The sequence below is a fragment of the Artemia franciscana genome, chromosome 11 (genome assembly GCF_032884065.1).
Source record: "Artemia franciscana chromosome 11, ASM3288406v1, whole genome shotgun sequence".
Taxonomy (NCBI): Eukaryota; Metazoa; Arthropoda; class Branchiopoda; order Anostraca; family Artemiidae; genus Artemia; species Artemia franciscana.
Window position 1 is genome coordinate 1,135,832 of NC_088873.1, and position 10,389 is coordinate 1,146,220.

At 34.8% G+C, this 10,389-nt stretch overlaps 1 protein-coding gene across 2 annotated transcripts in view; it reads right to left on the reverse strand.

Annotated features, from left to right (window-relative positions):
* Window positions 1–2,037, reverse strand: part of LOC136032659 (uncharacterized) — a 68,127-nt gene extending 66,090 nt beyond the window's left edge. The window contains exon 1 of one of the 2 annotated variants that reach the window (XM_065712945.1): window positions 1,947–2,037. The gene's annotated coding sequence lies outside the window, so the exon portion shown is untranslated. Of the gene's footprint in view, window positions 1–1,791; window positions 1,827–1,946 lie in introns of those variants that run through there. The other variant, XM_065712946.1, reaches the window with a different exon arrangement.
* Between the last annotated feature and the right edge of the window lie 8,352 nt (window positions 2,038–10,389).

Below are 10,389 nucleotides of genomic sequence, written 5' to 3' on the forward strand. Positions count from 1 at the left end.
GATAATTTTGCCCGTGGAAAACTTCCCGATGGAAAATTTCTCCAGCGAACCCCCCCCCCCTACGGGAAGATACTCTAGACAATTCTAATACGGCAAAATTCCCCTCCCTCCCTGGACAATTCCCCTTAACATCTCCACATGTAAAATTGAGTCGGTAAAGAGAAAGTACGACAAAACAAAAAAAATATCTTATAGGAATTCTGGCAATTTTCCGAGGTGTAAAATTTCCCGTGGAAAGCCCAACCCCTAGAAACTTCCCTCCTAACGATAGATTATCCCCGTGAAAAATCTCCCCAGCAGAAATTTCACTCACCCCCGAAAAATGTCTGTATACTTCACAATAACAAAATAATACGTAAACAATGGGCAAATTTCACGCATTTAAAAATCACCAGTGTTTTAAGAACGTATAGGCAGACACATACGATAATCTTGCAGGTACTTTGAAATTACATACGATAATCTTGCAAGTATTTTAAAAGTACAAAGTATGGACGAGCAAAAACAAATCTGTTTGGCTAGGCCACCGAGCAGCATATTAAGTAAAATTTGATGAACTTGAATTTCAATAGCAATTGTTTATACAAATCCAGCATTGAAAACATTTTGCTTTATTGATTCAAAATCCGAATCTCAACTAAACATGCACAAAAAAGTCAAATTAAGTGTCTATTTAGAGCAAATCATTAGTTCCCAACCTAATGCCAAAACATAAGGCAATAGACATTAAAACAACACGTTTAGCTTAACAAACACGGCTTCAATCCAGCCCTTAAGATGCTCGAAAAACAGACGGGCCGAAATCGACCGGAGTTTAATAGACTTAGTTCATGCGACTACCACATCTTAGACATCTTACTGATGGTATTTCGACAAATTTCTTTTCATAATGAAGAGAACATTTTTTGCGTTTTCAAACACAACGCGAAATTATATTTCGTGTTCGATCACATTAAGCTATAAAACGTAGTTCGACCACACCTTGTAGGAGGAAAACAACCACTAGTAGGTGAAAAAAGACAAGGGAAAGGCGAATTTGTTAGGAGGCTATGAAGCGCAAAACTGGTAAATAATACTAAAATTTTTGATGAAATGCTATTAACATCCAAGGTAAGTAAATAGAGCAGAAAAATAACAATAAAAAACCGCTATTCGGATTCATCTGATTACTGAATTAAGATAGATTAGTAATATTTTAATCCAGAAAGATGAACAAAAAAAGGCTGCTGCTTGTAAATGTTCTGCTCAAGAGACTATGCAATAAGGACGGTAATTTGTTTCATTATATCCTAAACACAGGCAAAACATCTGTCCTCCATGTCAAGTCCTCAAAATACTATGGCTTTAATGGTATGTTTCATAATTCCAAACTTTCCTTTATTTTTTGGTATTCTAATGACCCAATATATCCAGAAATATATTTCCCCCGAAACAACTCTTATCTCATTATCTCAGCTATGTAATAGAAAAAAACAGGTCGTAAATATGTATATTTATTATAATTATTTCTATAGGCTGTCCCGCTAATGATATAATGAATACACACTGCAATATTGAAGAATATATGCGTTGTCTAGAGCAAGGATCAGTTGTATTGGCAGCAATATCAAATATAATTGGAATAAAAGACAATATCTCGATATTTAAAGAGCCAAATCCATGATTCAAACAATAATTATGTACGAAGATTGACAAAAGAAACCCTTGCAATCGGACTGTCAATAATAAAAAATAAAATAAAAGCATCATGCAATGATCAGCCATAGCTAATTTTTAAGACTTTCCTCCTACCCCTGTCCCTCCTTTACTATATCAATGTATAAAATAGACTGTACATTATTTATAAATTGCCCATGACCAGGCCACAGGTGTTTTGAGAGATGAGTTTCACTACGCACTTATTTATAATTCTAAAAATATATCTAGAGAATTTTTGGGAACAGTACCTTCTATTAATAACCCTGGTCCGAAATCCAATGATCGTGTCTAGGGAAAGACTGAGGGAATCTTCCAAATCTCCCGATGCTAAAAACAGTTTAGTCCCAGGAATCCTACGCGCTCATCAGCGCATTTGTATTTTGGGAAAAGAAGTAATAAATTTAATTAAAATGGTATTGCATCAGATTAATTAATGGCTTACTTAGTGAACTAAATAGCCTGAAATATGCAAAGTAACAGGGCTATAGCTTATAGGTTTTTTTTAATGTAGTTTAACGAAACGGTAAAAGTAAAAAAAAAATAAATGGAACTGAGATGAAGACAATCTATATAACAAGAGAAATAGCCTGGGGAATAATTTTCATGTTAAAACTTGGAGTAATGAGGAATAATGGTATTTTCCAATATGAAATATCCTAAACTTGGAAGGACAAGCTTTGAAAGTCCTGACAACTTTCTGTTTTGAATTTTTTTTCTTTACATTACTTATTTGAAAATACCCAGGACATAGGTGAAAACAGGAACAAATTAATGCAATATATACTCACAATATATGAATTTTAAGTCAGTCACATTTACTATAAAGCCAAAGAGTGGTTTTTGCACCTGAATCCAAAAGACAAACATTTTCCACACAAAGTAAAGGGCAAATTCAAATACATAAATACTAGCTAATTTTATGTATATCAAATTGATGTAAAACGCACGGCAATTTATGTAAATGAAGCTACTAAGTCTAAAATGCACAATGACCACAATGAACAATACAGCTGACTCTGAGCGGAATACATCTGTAGGAGCCATCAAACCCCATAAAAACCCAACCCCAGCCATCAAACCCGCTATTTTGCCGTCTGGGCTTAGTTGAAAACTACACAGATATCTTAAGACGAATTTCAATGGGTTTGATCCCAGACTATTTTCTTGTTTTAAATAATGTCGTATACGATTCCTAGGAATAAACATTTTTTAGTGGTAAATTCTCTATTTGTATTTCTAAACATAACGAAAAATATGATCTGAGTATTTTTCCAAAATTACCATTGGTAATTAAATAACAATTAAACATTCAAAAGCGGTAAGTCTATTAAGTAGACAGTGACAACCGATAAAAAAGTCTGGATATTTCGATCAAACGTACAGCAGTCGTCTTAACCAGAAATTAAATAAAAAAAACAAGATTATTTAACTGAAAGTAAGAAGTGACATTAAATCTTAAAACGAACGGAAATTACTCCGTATATGAAAAGGGCTATTCCCTCCTCAGCGCCCCGCTCTTTACGCTAAAGTTTTTTACTGTTTTAAAAAGTAGAGTTAAGAGAAAAAGTACTGTTTTAAAAAGTAGTGTTGAGAGAATGAGTCAAACTTTTGCGTAAAGAGCGGGGCGCTGAGAAGGGAATAGCCCCTTTCATATACGGAGTAATTTCTGTTCGTTTTAAGAGTTAATGTCGCTCCTTACTTTCGGTTAAAAAAATTTGTTTTTTTTTATTTAATTTCTGAACGTTTCTATATAAAATTATGTTTTCATTTTGGCTCCCTGCACATAAATAATTATAACTAAATTTGCATATTTCTTTTTTCTTGGCTAAATGGCTTTCTCATAGTTTTGATCAGAAAATTTTGAGAAAAAAGAACCGGTGGAGGAGGCCTAGTTACCCTCCAATTTTTTTTGTTACTTAAAAAGACACCTAGCACTTTTAATTTTTTACTAACGTTTTTATTAATAAAAAATATAAAAAACTTACGAATTAAGTTACGTAATGAACTTCTTAATTTAAATGTTTTTATTACATACATGGGGGGGTTTGCCCCCTCTTCAAAAAAACATCGCTCTTTGGACTAAAGCTAAAATGTTGTCCAAATTCCTTAAGAATGACCCCAAAGGCCGTAGAATAAATAGTTGAAAGAACTAAAAATACTTCAGCGTAAAGAGCTAGGTATTAGGAGGAGGTAAACCCCTCATATGCGTAATAATTTCTGTTTGTTTTAAGTTTTAATGCTGCTCCTTACTTTCAGTTGAAAAACTTTTTCATATTTTTTTTTCATTGTTTTTTTCAAATAATACTAGAAAATCCTGCACCCCTTTCATTGAAATTCTCTTCCCCCATGACAAATTCCTCCATGGAAGGTCTCCCCACGTAACACCTTCCCCTCAACCCCTCCCCCAAACCAAAAAAATCCCCTAAAAACGCCTGTACACTTCCCAATAACCATTACTATATGTAAACACTAGTCAAAGTTTGTAACTTGCAGCCCCTCGCGCTGGGACTGTGGGGGAGTAAGTCTTCCCCAAAGACATTTATTAGATTTTTCGACTATGTTGGATAAAATGGCTATCTCAGAATCTTGATCCAGTGACTTTTGGGAAAAATGAGTGTAGGGGGCTTAAGTGCCCTCCAATTTTTGGTCACTTAGAAAGGGCACTAGAAATTTAAATTTCTATTAGGATGAGCCCTCTCACGACATTCTAGGACCACTCGGTCGATGCGATCACCCCTGGGAAGAAAAACAAAATAACAAACAAACAAATAAACACGTATCTGTGATCTGTCTTCTAGCAAAAAATATAAAATTCCTCATTTTTGTAGATAGGAGCTTGAAACTTCCTCTCATACGCGGAATCTGGTGTTATGATTTTCGTTAAGATTCGATGACTTTAATGGGGTGTTTCCCCCTATTTTCCAAAATAAGGCAAATTTTCTCAGGCTCGTAACTTTTGATGGGTAAGACTAAACTTGATGAAACTTATATATTTAATATCAGCATTAATATTCAATCCTTTTGACGTAACTATTGGTATCAAAATTCCGTTTTTTAGATTTTCGGTTACTATTGAGCCGGGTCGCTCCTTACTACAGTTCGTTACCACAAACTGTTTGATACTAAAACATTAAAATTATAACTAATATGTTTATACAGAAGAAATAATTATGTCCGGCTCACAACTGATTTACGATTGATTAACCAGATTTGTCTGAGAGAATTCATTAACTGGGTTCATCCAAAGTCTTGAGAAGTAAATTTTCTTCTTTAATATTGCTTCTTTTCTTCTTATATTTGACTAAATGTAAGTTGTATTTCTAATGAGGATGGCAAAATCTTCTTCATGTAAAAGAAATGCTGCTGAATTGATAATTATATACTCCATTTGTCATATCTCTCGATATATACGATGTTGATTTACATCTTTACCAGAAGAAAGATCGCAGATGCGTGTTTATCATTTTGTTTTCTGGTATGTTTTCTCAGGGCTGACTATGTCGAACCAATGATCCTAGAAAACAAGAAGACTTTCCATAGGTTCAACATTCGCTTGTTTTCATCTGTGTATACCCTTGCCTCCAATGTATATAATTTTCCAGTCTATTGTAGTCAACTTGCATTTTACTAAATACTGCCAAAGGATATTTGTTCATTAGCTTATTCGTTTCATTATCTTCACTATCTCCGGAAACGATAAGAAAAGTTGAGATAAAAATGTTACCCGTTTTGGAAGACTTCCACAAATTATCCGCTTAATTTCCACTTTGAATTAACTCGTGAGGTCTGAAATTAAAGAAAAATTAGATTTGCTCCTTGATACTGCAGCATCAGTTGCTTAGCTGCAAGCCCTTGTAAAAAATAAAATAGAAGAAATCTCAAAAAGGGGTTAGAAGCATTTAATAGCTGATATTTCTGTTTTTGCATGTTTTTGCAGAGCAGCTTTGTTTACGTGTTTTACAAACGGGTTTAAACGGGTTATTAAGCATTACATGGATGATACCCCTTTTTAATGATTTTTTGCATGGCTTTGATTCTATAATATATTACAAACGGATTGAGCTCCATCAATACCCTCTAGTCATTTCTTTGCCTTCAACCTAGTTTTATGGAGCCTCCCAGAAAATCGTAAACATAAGCAGCCCTGCATGAAGGACAGTTGTGTCCAGGATGAATTAAAAACGCACAGACTGAGGGGTATGCTGGTGAGGCAGGTTTGAGGTAAGGATGCTTCCTATCCCTAATCTTACAGTTTTTTTCTTGAGTTTTTAGAAAAATTTTAAAGGTTTAACGTTAAACAGTTCAGAGTGAAGTAGCAGTGAACAACGAGTTACTGATAGAAGAATCAACTTTTGAAGACCTAAGAGGTCAAGATTTTGAAATGAAATTAGAACCCTGCGATTCTGTAGAAATAGAGAAGATTGTTTCTTCAATAAAATCAAACAGTGCTGGGACCGATGGCCTCAACCTACGAACTCTAAAATCAGTGATTCCGAATGTTCTTCCAGTATTAGTATTTTTAATAGATCTGTCAATGGCAGAGGGTCAATTTCCCTGTTGGCTGAAAATGGCCAAAGTCATCCCGCTTCCGAAGTCTGGGACTTTTGTTGGATAGATTGTCGAAGTTAGGTGTTAGGAATAAATGTTTGAGTTGGTTTGAGTCGTATTTGCAAGTTAGAAGTGTAAAAGTCGTAATAAATAATGAAGTTTCACAAGCTTACCCATTGAATTGCGGACTGCCACAAGGTTCTGTCCTAGGTCCTCTTTTATTTTTAATTTATGTAGATAGTTTTGTCCCTGGTTACTTAACGTCTTTTGCTGATGACACTGCTATAACTGTTATTGCCAAATTGTTGCCGGACTTGATAGACCGAGCAAACAGTGCTTTAAAGGGACTACATACGTTTGTTACACTCAGTAAACTTGCTGTTAATGCTTCAAAAACAAGTTACATGGTTTTTAGAAGGACTGGTGAGCCCCAAGGTTTACCTTCAGATATTAAGTACAATGGTGTTTCTTTAAAACAAGTCGAGAAACGCGTTACCTCGGGTTTCTTCTTGACTTCAAACTGAGTTGGAAGGCGCACAGTGACCTAGTTTCCTGCAAAGTGTCAAGGGGAGTTGGAATGCTGCGGCGTCTAAAAAATGTGCTTCCTTTGAAAGTTTTAATATCACTGTACCGTACTTTAATAGCGTCGTATATAAATTATGGTTGTTTAATCTGGGCTAGTAACTTTCAGTCTAATTACAGGAGAGTTCAAGTGCAACGGAATAAGGCAAGTAGAATTCAAGGAAATTATGATCGTGGAAGCGCTAACACTGTGTCCATATATAAGAAGTTTGATATTTTGGATGTTTGGAAAATCAGAGACATGCAGATTGGTATTTTAGTATATCAGTGTCTACATAATTTAGGGCCTGATATTTTTAATGATTTTTTTAGCTTGGGTTCTTCCTATCATGATTATGACACGCGAAATTCAAATATTCTTGTTCATGAGTTTCGGAATACTTCCCGGTCGGCTCATGTCATCAGATAGATGGGACCGTCCGTCTGGAATCCATTCCCACGGCAAGTTAAGGAATCAAAAAGTCTGCCTCAGCTGAAACGACGCCTCAAGGCCCATCTTCTGAACAATTAGTAATGTCGAGTATTTTAGATTGAGAGAAGGGTATCTCCCCCCATTTTGTTAAATTGACCATTAGTTTTTGTTTTGATTTCTTTTTTTGTGTTTTTTTTCTTTTTTTGTAGTTTATTTATCTTATTTATTTTTCTTTTTGATGTAAGTGAAAAATTTTAAAGAAATGGATCGTATTTGATGTCAGCTATGCTTACAGGCCATTGCGGCCTATTTTTTTTAGCTGATGAATGAAAGTTTATTGTATTGTTTTTTGAATAAATTACCTACCTACCTACCTACCTAAAAAACATTCATCCAGAGATGATTTCACGACTATAATTCTGTCCGATGACATTTTGTTACTGCCCAATTCATAGAGGATAAGCAACGGAACATACAGAAGGTTTCTTATAGAAGCCTTCTAAATAGTTCTGCAGATAAGTGTGAGCAAAACCCAGTCAATGTGTGATGACTTTATCCCTTCTCTTGTAGCTTGTTTTGAACTGGGGGACGAGATATTCGCAAAGTCAACTAACTCAAGTAACTGGGTGGTACACTAGCTCAAAATAGACTTTGCGATATAAACCGTGCTTCAAATTAAATACGCAGGCGCAGAGTCTTCTCAATTAAATAACATTTGAAGATGTAGCAAGTACTCTCTGGGGGCTGAATCTGCACCGTTCCGCAACTAGGTAATCTCCATATTTGAATATGAATAAAAGTCCAAAAGTCTGTCTACAGCTATGAACGAAAGATCACTTGGATCTGAAAACAATTACCTGTGATGTACATTTGCAATTATATTGTTTCACAGAGTTTCTGGCACCCAGTTCTAGTCTCCAAAAGAGAAATCAGAAACAACTGACGAATTTAAACTATGAAGGTGACGGTACTACTACTATAAGGGATCCCGGGACTGCGTGTATTTACGGAAATAACATTCCCCCCTCCTAACGTCGTTTAATGAACTTCCAGCACAGCGACTATGGATCTTTGTATGAATGATCTCTAGCTAGTTGCCTGAATAGCAATGACCTATACCTAATACGGGTAAGATCCACATCAATCTATAGACCATTTGCGGTTACCATGCCAATAAACTCTCTTAATAAATGTCCCAATGACCATGAGCTGATGTATATCTTACGCCTTTGACATCCCAGAGGTCAATGTACTAAACAGAAAAGAAAAAAATATTGATGAAATGAATATAATTTTTTTATAAATATAAGGATTGATAACCTTTTACTCAGTATCTTGTATTAGGATTGGTGGAGAGTTTATTAACTTCTTAGTTCTAAATAAGACTTTGCATTATACTGACCTATGTTTTACCATTAAAAAGATAAGCAATTTTACATTATTGGACTTAAAAATAGAGATGAGTGAACTGAAAATAAGAGCAACAAATATTGTGACATAAATAGCAGTCGGAAGCCACCTAACTTTGAAATGGGATTTAAATTTTAGCAGATATTTAATATCATTGAGACGATTCAAGATAGATGATCAATTATGTCTTGCTGGTAGAGTGAATATGATGAATTTAGGCGTTATACTAAAAGGATTCAATAAGGTTGTCAATTACATAGAGATTAATTCATTAGGTCGCCTATCGACATTTACTAGTTATAATTTTTCGTGTGCACATTTTTGAATAATAAACTTTACTTTTGAAATTATCTTTTTTCATATAGGAATCACGTCATAGGATACTTGCTCTTTTAAGAAAATGGCTATTAGGAATCTGGATGTGAGTGCGAAAGAGAGATACATAAGAGATTATTTTTATATGTGAAATAATTTATATGTTCCACGCAAGGCTCGGTGTTTGTTCATTCTAGGAAGTTGACCACAGTGTGAGAATCACACTAGGAAGTGATTCTCACAGTGTGAGAATCACACTATTGCTGCAAGACGTAATTACAGATGTATATTGTGCAATTTTTTTAAATTACACAGAGAGTATGCGTTTCAGGTTAAAGACTGTTCAACAAATGATAGAAATATTATTGATGTACATGCTAGAAGATTCAGATGCTTCAACTGTCAGTATGATAAACATGAACAATGGGAGGCCACCTGCCCTGGTTTCATTTTTGAAAACCCTAAGAGGAATTGAATTTACACGGAATAAACTCGTTTCCAATATAGATTTAAATTGTATTAGGAGATAGACCCCAGTTCACGTTTTAATTGTTTAATATAGCAAGAGAATATAAATTTTACCGCATAGTTGTGACACTACGACATAGTTATTGCTTTGCTTGGTGATTACCTCCAAAATAGAGAGCAGTAGTTCACCTTAATGGATTTTTTTCAAATAAAAGTCTTTTTAAATGTGGTGTCCCCCAGGGCTCTGTATTAGGTCTTACTCATTTTTTATATTTATTAATGATCTGCCAAATGCTGTTACAACTGCCTCTAGAATTAGGGATTTAGTCGACCCTGCACCTTCTGGGTTCAGGGTCACTACACCCATATTTGCTGATGATGCGATATTGATGTGTATTGCTTCAACTGAACAACTACTTACCTCTATAATTAATGCAGCAATGACCAAGAAATGTCAATGGTTGAAGGTAAGCCGGCTTGACCTATATATAAGTAAGTCAAATTTTGTATCTTTTCACGGTGTCCAAATTATTATTCCTGGATTACTGAAATAACTTGACCAAAGGGAATTATTAAGCAGTTAAGTTCTGTTAAGAGCCTTGGGATTATTACTGATGAAAACTTATCATTAAGTACCATGTAAAAGCAATAAGTAAAATATTATCGTGGAATTTACGGATTACCCGTAAATTACAACATTTTTCCTTTATATGATTTACAGATATTGTATTTTTCTCTGACATATTTGTATATTTTGTGCTGTTCGTCTGTATGGCTTGGTACTTTCCTTTCAATACTTCGCCCAATACGTGTAATACACAATAATACCATTAGATCTTTTTGTGGAATAGGGAACTGGAATTCTGTCAGGCCAATGAACAGTATGATTAAGGCCTAGCCAAAGTCCAGACATTTAACTCCCTAGTCAATTCTTTTTATTAGGCGGCAACTTGGTC